Below are 15198 nucleotides of genomic sequence, written 5' to 3'. Positions count from 1 at the left end.
GTCCCATCTACCCCCTGACAGGTACACAGTGATATATCCTGCAGGTTATGACATTACTGACCTCCCTAGTGATCTGCAGAACATCACTCTGTCCCATCTACCCCCTGACAGGTACATAGTGATATGTCCTGCAGATTATTACATTACTGACCTCTCTAGTGACCTGCAGAACATCACTCTGTCCCATCTACCCCCTGACAGGTACATAGTGATATATCCTGCAGATTATTACATCACTGACCTCCCTAGTGATCTGCAGAACATCGCTCTGACCCATCTACTCCCTGATAGGTACATAGTGATATATCCTGCAGATTATTACATTACTGACCTAGTGACCTGCAGAACATCGCTCTTTCCCATCTACCCCCTGACAGGTACGTAGTGATATATCCTGCAGATTATTACATTACTGACCTCCCTAGTGATCTGCAGAACATCGCTCTGTCCCATCTACCCCGACAGGTACATAGTGATATATCCTGCAGATTATTACATTACTGACCTAGTGACCTGCAGAACATCACTCTGTCCCATCTACCCCCTGACAGGTACATAGTGATATGTCCTGCAGATTATTACATTACTGACCTCCCTAGTGATCTGCAGAACATCGCTCTGTCCCATCTACCCCCTGACAGGTACATAGTGATATATCCTGCAGATTATTACATTACTGACCTAGTGACCTGCAGAACATCGCTCTGCCCATCTACTCCCTGACAGGTACATAGTGATATATCCTGCATATTACATTACTGACATCTCTAGTGACCTGCAGAACATCGCTCTGTCCCATCTACCCCCTGACAGGTACATAGTGATATATCCTGCAGATTATTACATTACTGACATCTCTAGTGACCTGCAGAACATCGCTCTGTCCCATCTACCCCCTGACAGGTACATAGTGATTATTACATTCCTGAGAATGGGGGCTGTGTGACCCTGGGGCACAGTTGGTGGTTGCAGTGGTCCCTGCCACCCTCTGCCAGGCTGACTGCAGATAAGATCCTGCTCTCTCAGGGCTGGAGGAAGCGGCAGCAGTGAGGGCCCAGACAGGCTGGAGCTTAGGAAGGGGAAGCTCTGTATCAGACCATTATCTGAGACTTTCCAGCCGCTGACACAAATATCTCTCATTCCCCCCATGCTGTGTCCCCAGAACATGACGGACGCCTCTGGGGGGCGCAGGTCCTATATTGTCACTACCACCCACTGTGTCAGCACTACTGCACTAGTCTATAGATGACATCTGCACTAAATATAAATATATACATGTCAGAGGATCCTAAGAAAGACACTGTGTACCAGAGACTGTGCCATGTGCCAGGCTGTGTGTACCAGAGACTGTGCCATGTGCCAGGCTGTGTGTACCAGAGACTGTGTGCCATGTGCCAGGCTGTGTGTACCAGAGACTGTGCCATGTGCCAGGCTGTGTGTACCAGAGACTGTGCCATGTGCCAGGCTGTGTGTACCAGAGACTGTGCCATGTGCCAGGCTGTGTGTACCAGAGACTGTGCCATGTGCCAGGCTGTGTGTACCAGAGACTGTGTGCCATGGGCCAGGCTGTGTGTACCAGAGACTGTGTGCCATGGGCCAGGCTGTGTGTACCAGAGACTGTGCCATGTGCCAGGCTGTGTGTACCAGAGACTGTGCCATGTGCCAGGCTGTGTGTACCAGAGACTGTGCCATGTGCCAGGCTGTGTGTACCAAAGACTGTGTGCCATGTGCCAGGCTGTGTGTACCAGAGACTGTGTGCCATGGGCCAGGCTGTGTGTACCAGAGACTGTGTGCCATGGGCCAGGCTGTGTGTACCAGAGACTGTGTGCCATGGGCCAGGCTGTGTGTACCAGAGACTGTGTGCCATGTGCCAGGCTGTGTGTACCAGAGACTGTGTGCCATGTGCCAGGCTGTGTGTACCAGAGACTGTGTGCCATGCGCCGGGCTGTGTGTGACAGAGACTGTGTGCCATGCGCCGGGCTGTGTGTGCCAGAGACTGTGTGCCATGGGTCAGGCTGTGTGTGCCAGAGACTGTGTGCCATGCGTCAGGCTGTGTGTACCAGAGACTTTATATAAATATATACATGTCAGAGGATCCTATGAAAGATACTGTGTGTACTAGAGACTGTGTGCCATGTGCCAGGCTGTGTGTACCAGAGACTGTGTGCCATGTGCCAGGCTGTGTGTACCAGAGACTGTGTGCTATGAGCCAGGCCGTGTGTACCAGAGACTGTGTGCTATGTGCCAGGCTGTGTGCACCAGAGAATGTGTGCCAGGCTGTGTGTACCAGAGACTGTGCCATGTGCCAGGCTGTGTGTACCAGAGACTGTGCCATGTGCCAGGCTGTGTGTACCAGAGACTGTGTGCCATGGGCCAGGCTGTGTGTACCAGAGACTGTGCCATGGGCCAGGCTGTGTGTACCAGAGACTGTGCCATGTGCCAGGCTGTGTGTACCAGAGACTGTGCCATGTGCCAGGCTGTGTGTACCAAAGACTGTGTGCCATGTGCCAGGCTGTGTGTACCAGAGACTGTGTGCCATGGGCCAGGCTGTGTGTACCAGAGACTGTGTGCCATGGGCCAGGCTGTGTGTACCAGAGACTGTGTGCCATGGGCCAGGCTGTGTGTACCAGAGACTGTGTGCCATGGGCCAGGCTGTGTGTACCAGAGACTGTGTGCCATGTGCCAGGCTGTGTGTACCAGAGACTGTGTGCCATGTGCCAGGCTGTGTGTACCAGAGACTGTGTGCCATGCGCCGGGCTGTGTGTGACAGAGACTGTGTGCCATGCGCCGGGCTGTGTGTGCCAGAGACTGTGTGCCATGCGCCGGGCTGTGTGTGCCAGAGACTGTGTGCCATGGGTCAGGCTGTGTGTGCCAGAGACTGTGTGCCATGCGTCAGGCTGTGTGTACCAGAGACTTTATATAAATATATACATGTCAGAGGATCCTATGAAAGATACTGTGTGTACTAGAGACTGTGTGCCATGTGCCAGGCTGTGTGTACCAGAGACTGTGTGCCATGTGCCAGGCTGTGTGTACCAGAGACTGTGTGCTATGAGCCAGGCCGTGTGTACCAGAGACTGTGTGCTATGTGCCAGGCTGTGTGCACCAGAGACTGTGTGCAAGGCTGTGTGTACCAGAGACTATGTGCCATATGCAATGTGCCGGACTGTGTGTAACAGAGACTGCGTGCCATGGGCCAGGCTGTGTGTACCAGAGACTGTGTGTCATGGGCCAGGCTGTGTGTACCAGAGACTGTGTGCCATGTGCCAGGCTGTGTGTACCAGAGACTGTGTGCCATGGGCCAGGCTGTGTGTACCAGAGACTGTGTGCCATGTGCCAGGCTGTGTGTACCAGAGACTGTGTGCTATGTGCCAGGCTGTGTGTACCAGAGACTGTGTGCCAGGCTGTGTGTACCAGAGACTATGTGCCATATGCAATGTGCCGGACTGTGTGTAACAGAGACTGCGTGCCATGGGCCAGGCTGTGTGTACCAGAGACTGTGTGTCATGGGCCAGGCTGTGTGTACCAGAGACTGTGTGCCATGCGCAAGGCTGTGTGTACCAGAGACTTTATATAAATATATACATGTCAGAGGATCCTAAGAAAGATACTGTGTGTACCAGAGACTGTGTGCCATGTGCCATGCTGTGTGTAACAGAGACTGTGTGCCATGTGCTATGTGCCAGGCTGTGTGTACGAGAGACTGTGTGCCAGGCTGTGTGTACCAGAGACTATGTGCCATATGCAATGTGCCGGACTGTGTGTAACAGAGACTGTGTGCCATGTGCTATGTGCCAGGCTGTGTGTACGAGAGACTTTGTGCCAGGCTGTGTGTACCAGAGATTATGTGCCATATGCAATGTGCCGGACTGTGTGTAACAGAGACTGTGTGCCATGCGCCAGGCTGTGTGTACCAGAGACTGTGTGCCATGCGCCAGGCTGTGTGTACCAGAGACTTTATATAAATATATACATGTCAGAGGATCCTAAGAAAGATACTGTGTGTACCAGAGACTGTGTGCCATGTGCCAGGCTGTGTGTACCAGAGACTGTGTGCTATGAGCCAGGCCGTGTGTACCAGAGACTGTGTGCTATGTGCCAGGCTGTGTGCACCAGAGACTGTGTGCAAGGCTGTGTGTACCAGAGACTATGTGCCATATGCAATGTGCCGGACTGTGTGTAACAGAGACTGCGTGCCATGGGCCAGGCTGTGTGTACCAGAGACTGTGTGTCATGGGCCAGGCTGTGTGTACCAGAGACTGTGTGCCATGTGCCAGGCTGTGTGTACCAGAGACTGTGTGCCATGGGCCAGGCTGTGTGTACCAGAGACTGTGTGCCATGTGCCAGGCTGTGTGTACCAGAGACTGTGTGCTATGTGCCAGGCTGTGTGTACCAGAGACTGTGTGCCAGGCTGTGTGTACCAGAGACTATGTGCCATATGCAATGTGCCGGACTGTGTGTAACAGAGACTGCGTGCCATGGGCCAGGCTGTGTGTACCAGAGACTGTGTGTCATGGGCCAGGCTGTGTGTACCAGAGACTGTGTGCCATGCGCAAGGCTGTGTGTACCAGAGACTTTATATAAATATATACATGTCAGAGGATCCTAAGAAAGATACTGTGTGTACCAGAGACTGTGTGCCATGTGCCATGCTGTGTGTAACAGAGACTGTGTGCCATGTGCTATGTGCCAGGCTGTGTGTACGAGAGACTGTGTGCCAGGCTGTGTGTACCAGAGACTATGTGCCATATGCAATGTGCCGGACTGTGTGTAACAGAGACTGTGTGCCATGTGCTATGTGCCAGGCTGTGTGTACGAGAGACTTTGTGCCAGGCTGTGTGTACCAGAGATTATGTGCCATATGCAATGTGCCGGACTGTGTGTAACAGAGACTGTGTGCCATGCGCCAGGCTGTGTGTACCAGAGACTGTGTGCCATGCGCCAGGCTGTGTGTACCAGAGACTTTATATAAATATATACATGTCAGAGGATCCTAAGAAAGATACTGTGTGTACCAGAGACTGTGTGCCATGTGCCAGGCTGTGTGTAACAGAGACTGTGTGCCATGCTGTGTGTACCAGAGACTGTGTGCCATATGCAATGTGCCAGACTGTGTGTAACAGAGACTGTGTGCCATGTGCCAGGCTGTGTGTACCACAGACTATTTGCCATGTGCCAGACTGTGTGTACCAGAGACTGTGTGCCTTGTGCTAGGCTGTGTGTAGCAGAGACTGTGTGCCATGTGCCTGGCAGTGTGTACCAGAGACTGTGTGCCAGGCTGTGTGTACCAGAGACTGTGTGCCATGTGCCAGGCTGTGTGTACCAGAGACTGTGTGCCATGTGCCAGGCTGTGTGTACCAGAGACTGTGTGCCATGTGCCAGGCTGTGTGTACCAGAGACTGTGTGCCATGTGCCAGGCTGTGTGTACCCGAGACTGTGTGCCATGTGCCAGGCTGTGTGTACCAGAGACTGTGTGCCATGTGCCAGGCTGTGTGTACCAGTGACTGTGTACTGTGTGCCAGGCTGTGTTTACCTGAGATTGTGTGCCATGTACAGGCTGTGTGTACCAGAGACTGTGTGCCATGTGCTATGTGCCAGGCTGTGTGTACCAGTGACTGTGTGCCCAAGGCTTGGGGATAGATGGGTGCTGCAAGCACACGGCTCGGAGACAGATGGGTGATGCCAGCCCAAGGCTCGGTTATAGATGGGTGATGCCAGCAATTGACTCGGGGGAGAGATGGGTGATGCCAGCACATGGCTCGGGGGATAGATGGGTGATGTCAGCACATGGTTCGGGGGATAGATGGGTTATGACAGCACATGGCTCGGGGGATAGATAGGTGATAACAGCACATGGCTCAGGGGATAGATGGGTGATGCCAGCAAATGACTCGGGGGAGAGATGGGTGATGCCAGCCCACGGCTCGGTTATAGATGGGTGATGCCAGCAATTGACTCGGGGGAGAGATGGGTGATGCCAGCACATGGCTCGGGGGATAGATGGGTGATGTCAGCACATGGTTCGGGGGATAGATGGGTTATGCCAGCACATGGTTCGGGGGACAGATGGGTGATAACAGCACATGGCTCAGGGGATAGATGGGTGATGCCAGCAAATGACTCAGGGGAGAGATAGGCAATGCCAGCACATAGCTCGGGGGATAGATGGGTGATGTCAGCACATAGCTCGGGGGATAGATGGGTGATGCCAGCAAATGGCTCGGGGGATAGATGGGTGATGCCAGCACATGGCTCGGGGATAGATGGGTGATGCCAGCACATGGCATGAATCGGGGGATAGATGTGTGATGCCAGCACATGGCTCGGGGGATAGATGGGTGATGTCAGCACATGGCTCGGGGGATAGATGGGTGATGCCAGCACACGGCTCAGGGGAAAGAAGGGTGATAACAGCACACGGCTCGGGGGATAGATGGGTGATGCCAGCAAATGGCTCGGGGGATAGATGTGTGATGTCAGCACATGGCTCGGGGGATAGATGGGTGATGCCAGCACATGGCATGAATCGGGGGATAGATGGGTGATGCCAGCACACGGCTCGGGGGACAGATGGGTGATGTCAGCACACGGCTCGGGGGACAGATGGGTGATGCCAGCACATGGCTCCTGGATAGGTGGGTGATGCCAGCACATGGCTCGGGGGATAGATGGGTGATGCCAGCACATGACTCGGGAGATAGATATGTGATGCCAGCACATGGCTCGGGGGACAGATGGGTGATAACAGCACACGGCTCGGGGAATAGATGGGTGATGCCAGGACACGGCTCGGGGATAGATAGGTGATGCCAACACATTGCTTGGCGATAGTTGGGTGATAACAGCTCATGGCTCGGGGGATAGATGGGTGATGCCAACATATGGCTCGGGGATAGATGGGTGAGAAAAGCACCTGGCTAGGGCATAGGTGGGTGATGCCAGCACATGGCTCGGGGGAGAGATGGGTGATGCCAGCACACGGCTCGGGGGGATAGATGGTTGATAACAGCACCTGGCTCGGGGGATAGATGGGTGATGCCAGCACACGGCTCGGGCATAGGTGGGTGATGCCAGCACACGGCTCGGGCATAGGTGGGGGATGCCAGCACACGGCTCGGGGGATAGATGGGGAATTCCAGCACATGGCTCAGTGGACAGATGGTTGATAACAGCACATGGCTCGGGGAATAGATGGGTGATGCCAGCATACGACTCGGGGGATAGATGGGTGATAACAGCACATGGCTCCGGGGATAGATGGGTGATGCCAGCACATGGTTCGGGGGATAGATGGGTGATGCCAGCACATGGCTCCAGGGACAGATGGGTGATGCCAGCACATGGCATGAATTGGGGGATAGATGGGTGATGCTAGCACATGGCATGAATTGGGGGATAGCTGGGTGATGCCAGCACATGGCTCGGGGGATAGATGGGTGACGCCAGCACACGGCTCGGGGGATAGATAGGTGATGCCAGCACACTACTCGGGGAATAGCTGGGTGGTAACAGCACAGGACTCGGGGGATAGCTGGGTGATGCCAGCACATGGATTGGGGGATAGAAAGGTGATGCCAGCACACTGCTCGAGGAATAGCTGGGTGATGCCAGCACATGGCTCGGGGATAGCTGGGTGATGCCAGCACACAGCTCGGGGATAGCTGGGTGATGCCAGCACATGGCTCGGGGATAGCTGGGTGATGCCAGCACACAGCTCGGGGGATAGCTGGGTGATACCAGCACACAGCTCGGGGGATAGCTGGGCGATGGAAGCACTGATGACACCGGAGTCTCTGTACGTATTAATGTGCCATGCAGGGCTTGGGCCTTGCTGCACACGTGGGGTAGGGGCTGCACAGGCGCCAGCCTGATCTCCTTATCTCCTGGGGAAGTCTCACACTTAGTAAACATTACAGGGAAGGAAATGAGCAGATAGTGTTCTGTGCGCCGCAGCGTAACCCCTTGTGTGCCACATCACCATTGTGCTGCCAAGCGGGCACGTCTCCTCTCCTGTGCCGCAGTGTAACCCCTTGTGTGCCACATCACCATTATGCTGCCCAGCGGGCACGTCTCCTCTCCTGTGCCGCAGTGTAACCCCTTGTGTGTCACATCACCATTATGCTGCCCAGCGGGCACGTCTCCTCTCCTGTGCCGCAGTGTAACCCCTTGTGTGCCACATCACCATTATGCTGCCCAGCGGGCACGTCTCCTCTCCTGTGCCGCAGCGTAACCCCCTTGTGTGTCACATCACCATTGTGCTGCCAAGCGGGCACGTCTCCTCTCCTGTGCCGCAGTGTAACCCCTTGTGTGCCACATCACCATTGTGCTGCCCAGCAGGCACATCTCCTCTCCTGTGCCGCAGTGTAACCCCTTGTGTGCCACATCACCATTGTGCTGCCCAGCGGGCACGTCTCCTCTCCTGTGCCGCAGTGTAACCCCTTGTGTGCCACATCACCATTGTGCTGCCCAGTGGCACGTCTCCTCTCCTGTGCCGCACGCAGTGTACTGCTGACAGTCAGTAACATGCAAGCCACATTCTCGCCTGTCAGTAAGGAAGCTTCCCTCACACTAATACACACCCGAAGCGTGGCGAGCGCAGCGAACCCCGCGGATTACTTAACATGTATTCCACGTCCCCACGCTTCGGGCTCGAATTCCGCGTCCGCTCACCACGCTTCAGGCTCAGTGGCTCACTGCGCTCGCCACAATATATAAAATCAGCTCCACGCCGATGTGGATAGTGGGGGTATGAAAAGGTTGGAGGATGCGTACCGCCGCCCCTCGCGGCCTCGCTGCGCTCGCCACACTTCGGGTTGACGTTGATCATGGCGTTAACAATGGGGGGCATTTCACATAGTAATTACCCATCAGGGTGGGTATACAATTAAAAATGGGGTATGTGGGGCATTTAACATTGGTTCCAATGTAAAATCAGGTTGAATCGGTCGCATGTGATGCGACGCGACTGATTTTTCGGACCTGATGTCAAAATCAGGCGCCCAGATATTACACAAGTACCCAGTAATGTAATATCTGCAGGATATATCACTACGTGCCTGTCAGGGGGTAGATGGGACAGAGCGAAGTTCTGCAGATCACTAGGGAGGTCAGTAATGTAATAATCTGCAGGATATATCACTATGTACCTGTCGGGGGGGGGGGGTAGATGGGACAGAGCGATGTTCTGCAGATCACTAGGGAGGTCAGTAATGTAATAATCTGCAGGATATATCCCTATGTACCTGTCGGGGGTGTAGATGGGACAGAGCGATGTTCTGCAGGTCACTAGGGAGGTCAGTAATGTAATAATCTGCAGGATATATCACTATGTACCTGTCAGGGGGTAGATGGGACAGAGCGAAGTTCTGCAGATCACTAGGGAGGTCAGTAATGTAATAATCTGCAGGATATATCACTATGTACCTGTCGGGGGGGGGGTAGATGGGCAGAGCGATGTTCTGCAGATCACTAGGGAGGTCAGTATGTATTAACCTGCAGGATATATCACTGTGTACCTGTCAGGGGGTAGATGGGACAGAGCGATGTTCTGCAGGTCACTAGAGAGGTCAGTAATGTAATAATCTGCAGGATATATCACTATGTACCTGTCAGAGGGTAGATGGGCAGAGCGATGTTCTGCAGATCACTACATTTGGGACATGTAGCATATATATTATAATGCTAGGGGTAACTGGCTGTACCTGCCGCATACACCAGGGGTAACTGGCGGACTCTTGTCACTGCAGGAATGTGACAGCCCTGAGCAGCCAATCAGGCATCAGTCTGGCTCCTGTGAGCGCCAGGCTGCCGGCCCCTCGCTATGAAAGCTAGGAAATTCCTCTGGTATTTGGAGGTCTCTCTGGGCCCCGTCATATAGTGTGAGTGAGCACAACATCCTGTTCCCGGATCAGTCAGTCTGGGGACAGCGCTGTATTTAGCCTGTAATAAAAGTTACCCCACCCAGGAAGCCATTGTATCCCCCATCGTCTGTACATCTGACAGCTTGGTGGCGACTCTGGCATTGTCTGGGTGACAGTAGCAGCACAACGCCACATGTAACCGAATAAAGGCCTGATTCAGACCTGATTGCTGGGCTCCCCACCCAACGGTACACTGCAATACCGCCCCCAAACATCTGTGCCACCCTATACAGACACACTTCTGCCACCCCCGCAGACACACCTGTGCCACCCCCGCAGACACACTTCTGCCACAGCCGCAGACACACTTCTGCCACAGCCGCAGACACACCTGTGCCACCCCTGCAGACACACCTGTGCCACCCCTGCAAACACACCTGTGCCACCCCCGCAGACACACTTCTGCCACCGCCGCAGACACACCTGTGCCACCCCCGTAGACACACTTCTGCCACCCCTGCAGACACACCTGTGCCACCCCCGCAGACACACCTGTGCCACCCCCGCAGACACACTTCTGCCACCCCTGCAGACACACCTGTGCCACCCCCGCAGACACACCTGTGCCACCCCCGCAGACACACCTGTGCCACCGCCGCAGACACACCTGTGCCACCCCCGTAGACACACTTCTGCCACCGCCGCAGACACACCTGTGCCACCCCTGCAGACACACCTGTGCCACCCCCGCAGACACACTTCTGCCACCCCAGCAGACACACCTGTGCCACCCCCGCAGACACACCTGTGCCACCCCCGCAGACACACTTCTGCCACTGCCGCAGACACACCTGTGCCACCCCCGCAGACACACCTGTGCCACCCCCGCAGACACACCTGTGCCACCCCCGCAGACACACCTGTGCCACCCCCGCAGACACACCTGTGCCACCCCCGCAGACACACCTGTGCCACCCCCGCAGACACACTTCTGCCACCCCCGCAGACACACCTGTGCCACCACCGCAGACACACTTCTGCCACCGCCGCAGACACACCTGTGCCACCCCCGCAGACACACCTGTGCCACCCCTGCAGACACACCTGTGCCACCACCGCAGACACACTTCTGCCACCGCCGCAGACACACCTGTGCCACCCCCGCAGACACACCTGTGCCACCCCGCAGAAACTTACTCCTGTATCCCCCACAGACACTCACTCCTATGCCATCTAGGGACGGCCATCGACCATCGATGATTTGAAATCATTGATGGTTCATGGCCAATGTCGAATACTTTTGCCATCGATGGGGGAGCACCAGATGGTTTCCCTCCATCTATGGAACAGCAAAACGACATTTTGCTTTTTCTTTTTTTAAATACCGGGACACTGAGCATAGCTCCACCCCCGAAGCCCCGCCCCCGTGTTTTGATTAGCCCACAGACCAATCAATCAAACAAATTGGATGACCATCGATATGAAAAAATATTGATGGTCAGCCATTGCATAATTTAGCACTATCGATGGCCAGTTACAGAATTGCCATCGATGGAAACCATCGATGGCAATGATTGCCATCCATAGTGCCACCCACTCCTGTGCCACCCTCGCAGCCAAACCTGTGGTGCCACCCCCCCCCACAGGCACTTACTCCTTTCTATATTGTGCTGGACACATGAAGAAGTGACATGTGAGGGATATATAGCGCTGGCCACATTAAGGGACCTGTGAGGAATATACATCACTGGACACAGGAAGAAGGGAGCTGTGAGGGGTATAGCGCTGGACACAGGAAGAGACCTGTGAGGGGTATATAGCGCTGGACACAGGAAGAGACCTGTGAGGGGTATATAGCGCTGGACACAGGAAGAGACCTGTGAGGTGTATATAGTGCTGGACACAGGAAGAGACCTGTGAGGGATATATAGCGCTGGACACAGGAAAAGACCTGTGAAGGTCTGGACACATGAAGAAGAGACCTGTGAGGGGTATATAGCACTGGACACATGAAGAAGAGACCTGTGAGGGATATATAGCGCTGGACACATGAAGATACCTGTGAGGGGTATACAGAGCTGGACACAGGAAGGGACCTGTGAGCTGTATATAGTGCTGGACACATAAAGAGGAGACCTGTGAGGGGTATATAGCGCTGGACACAGAAAGGAGAGACCTGTGAGGGGTATATAGTGCTGGACACATGAAGAGACCTGTGAAGGGTATATAGTGCTGGACACATGAAGAAGAGACATATGAGGGGTATATAGCACTGGACACATGAAGAGACCTTTTAGGGGTATATAACGCTGGACACATAAAGAGGAGACCTGTGAGGGGTATATAGCGCTTGACACATGAAGAAGAGACATGTGAGGGGTATATAGCGCTGGACACATGAAGAAGAGACATATGAGGGGTATATAGCGCTAGATACATGAAGAAGAGGCCTGTGAGGAATATAGTGCTGGACACAGGAAGAGACCTTTGAAGGGTATACAGTGCTGGACACCGGAAGAAGAGACCTGTGAGGGGTGTATACCACTGGACACAGGAAAAAGAGACATGTGAGGGGTACATAGTGCTGGACACATGGAGAAGAGACATGTCAGGGGTATATAGCACTGGACACATGAAGGAGAGACATGTGAGGGGTATATAGCGCTGGACACATGAAGAAGAGACCTGCGAGGGGTATATAGCACTGGACACATGAAGAGACCTGTGAGGAATATATACTGCTGGACACAAAAAGAGACCTGTGAGGGGTATATAGCGCTGGACACAGGAAGGAGAGACCTGTGAGGGGTATATCGCGCTGGATACATGATGAAGAGACCTGTGAGGGGTATATAGCGCTGGACACAGGGAGAGACCTGTGAGGGGTATATAGCGCTGGACACAGGAAGAGACCTGTGAGGGGTATATAGTGCTGGACACAGGAAGAGACCTGTGAGGGATATATAGCGCTGGACACAGGAAAAGACCTGTGAGGGTCTGGACACATGAAGAAGAGACCTGTGAGGGGTATATAGCACTGGACACATGAAGAAGAGACCTGTGAGGGATATATAGCGCTGGACACATGAAGATACCTGTGAGGGGTATACAGAGCTGGACACAGGAAGGGACCTGTGAGCTGTATATAGTGCTGGACACATAAAGAGGAGACCTGTGAGGGGTATATAGCGCTGGACACAGAAAGGAGAGACCTGTGAGGGGTATATAGTGCTGGACACATGAAGAGACCTGTGAAGGGTATATAGTGCTGGACACATGAAGAAGAGACATATGAGGGGTATATAGCACTGGACACATGAAGAGACCTTTTAGGAGTATATAACGCTGGACACATAAAGAGGAGACCTGTGAGGGGTATATAGCGCTGGACACATGAAGAAGAGACATGTGAGGGGTATATAGCGCTGGACACATGAAGAAGAGACATATGAGGGGTATATAGCGCTGGATACATGAAGAAGAGGCCTGTGAGGAATATAGTGCTGGACACAGGAAGAGACCTTTGAAGGGTATACAGTGCTGGACACCGGAAGAAGCGACCTGTGAGGGGTGTATACCACTGGACACAGGAAAAAGAGACATGTGAGGGGTACATAGTGCTGGACACATGGAGAAGAGACATGTCAGGGGTATATAGCACTGGACACATGAAGGAGAGACATGTGAGGGGTATATAGCGCTGGACACATGAAGAAGAGACCTGCGAGGGGTATATAGCACTGGACACATGAAGAGACCTGTGATGAATATATACTGCTGGACACAAAAAGAGACCTGTGAGGGGTATATAGCGCTGGACACAGGAAGGAGAGACCTGTGAGGGGTATATCGCGCTGGACACGAGTCGAAATGTGAGGGGTATATAGTGCTGGACACAGGAAGAGACCTGTGAGGGGTATATAGCGCTGGACACGAGTCGAAATGTGAGGGGTATATAGTGCTGGACACACGAAGAGGAGACCTGTGAGGGCTATATAGCGCTGGACACATGAAGAAGGGACATGTGAGGGGTATATAGCACTGGACACATGAAGAGACCTGTGAGGGGTATATAATGCTGGACACATGAAGAGACCTGTGAGGGTTATATAACGCTGGACACATGAAGAGACCTGTGAGGGGTATATAACACTGGACACATGAAGAGACCTGTGAGGAATATATACTGCTGGACACAAAAAGAGACCTGTGAGGGGTATATACCGCTGGACACAGGAAGGAGAGACCTGTGAGGGGTATATAGTGCTGGATACATGATGAAGAGACCTGTGAGGGTTATATAGCGCTGGACACAGGAAGGAGAGACCTGTGAGGGGTATATAGTGCTGGACACATGAAGAGACCTGTGAAGGGTATATAGTGCTGGACACATGAAGAAGAGACATATGAGGGGTATATAGCACTGGACACATGAAGAGACCTTTTAGGGGTATATAACGCTGGACACATAAAGAGGAGACCTGTGAGGGGTACATAGTGCTGGACACATGGAGAAGAGACATGTCAGGGGTATATAGCACTGGACACATGAAGGAGAGACATGTGAGGAGTATATAGCGCTGGACACATGAAGAAGAGACCTGTGAGGGGTATATAGCACTGGACACATGAAGAGACCTGTGAGGAATATATACTGCTGGACACAAAAAGAGACCTGTGAGGGGTATATAGCGCTGGACACAGGAAGGAGAGACCTGTGAGGGGTATATAGCACTGGATACATGATGAAGAGACCTGTGAGGGGTATATAGCGCTGGACACAAGGACAGACCTGTGAGGGGTATATAGCCCTGGACACAGGGAGAGACCTGTGAGGGGTATATAGCGCTGGACACAGGGAGAGACCTGTGAGGGGTATATAGCGCTGGACACAGGAAGAAGAGACATGTGAGGGGTATATAGACACGAAGAGGAGACCTGTGAGGGCTATATAGCGCTGGACACATGAAGAAGAGACATGTGAGGGGTATATAGCACTGGACACATGAAGAGACCTGTGAGGGGTATATAATGCTGGACACATGAAGAGACCTGTGAGGGGTATATAACGCTGGACACATGAAGAGACCTGTGAGGGGTATATAGCACTGGGCACATGAAGAGACCTGTGAGGGGTATATAATGCTGGACACATGAAGAGACCTGTGAGGGGTATATAGTGCTGGACACATGAAGAAACCTGTGAGGGGTATATAACGCTGGACAGATGAAGAGACCTGTGAGGGGTATATAATGCTGGACACATGAAGAAGAGACATGTGAGGGTTATATAGCACTGGACACAAGAAGAGACCCATGAGGGGTATATAGCACTGGA

This window comes from Crinia signifera, chromosome 12 (assembly GCF_055691185.1).
Source record: "Crinia signifera chromosome 12, ASM5569118v1, whole genome shotgun sequence".
In the NCBI taxonomy this organism is placed as follows: Eukaryota; Metazoa; Chordata; class Amphibia; order Anura; family Myobatrachidae; genus Crinia; species Crinia signifera.
Note: the sequence above shows the minus strand (reverse complement) of the source record.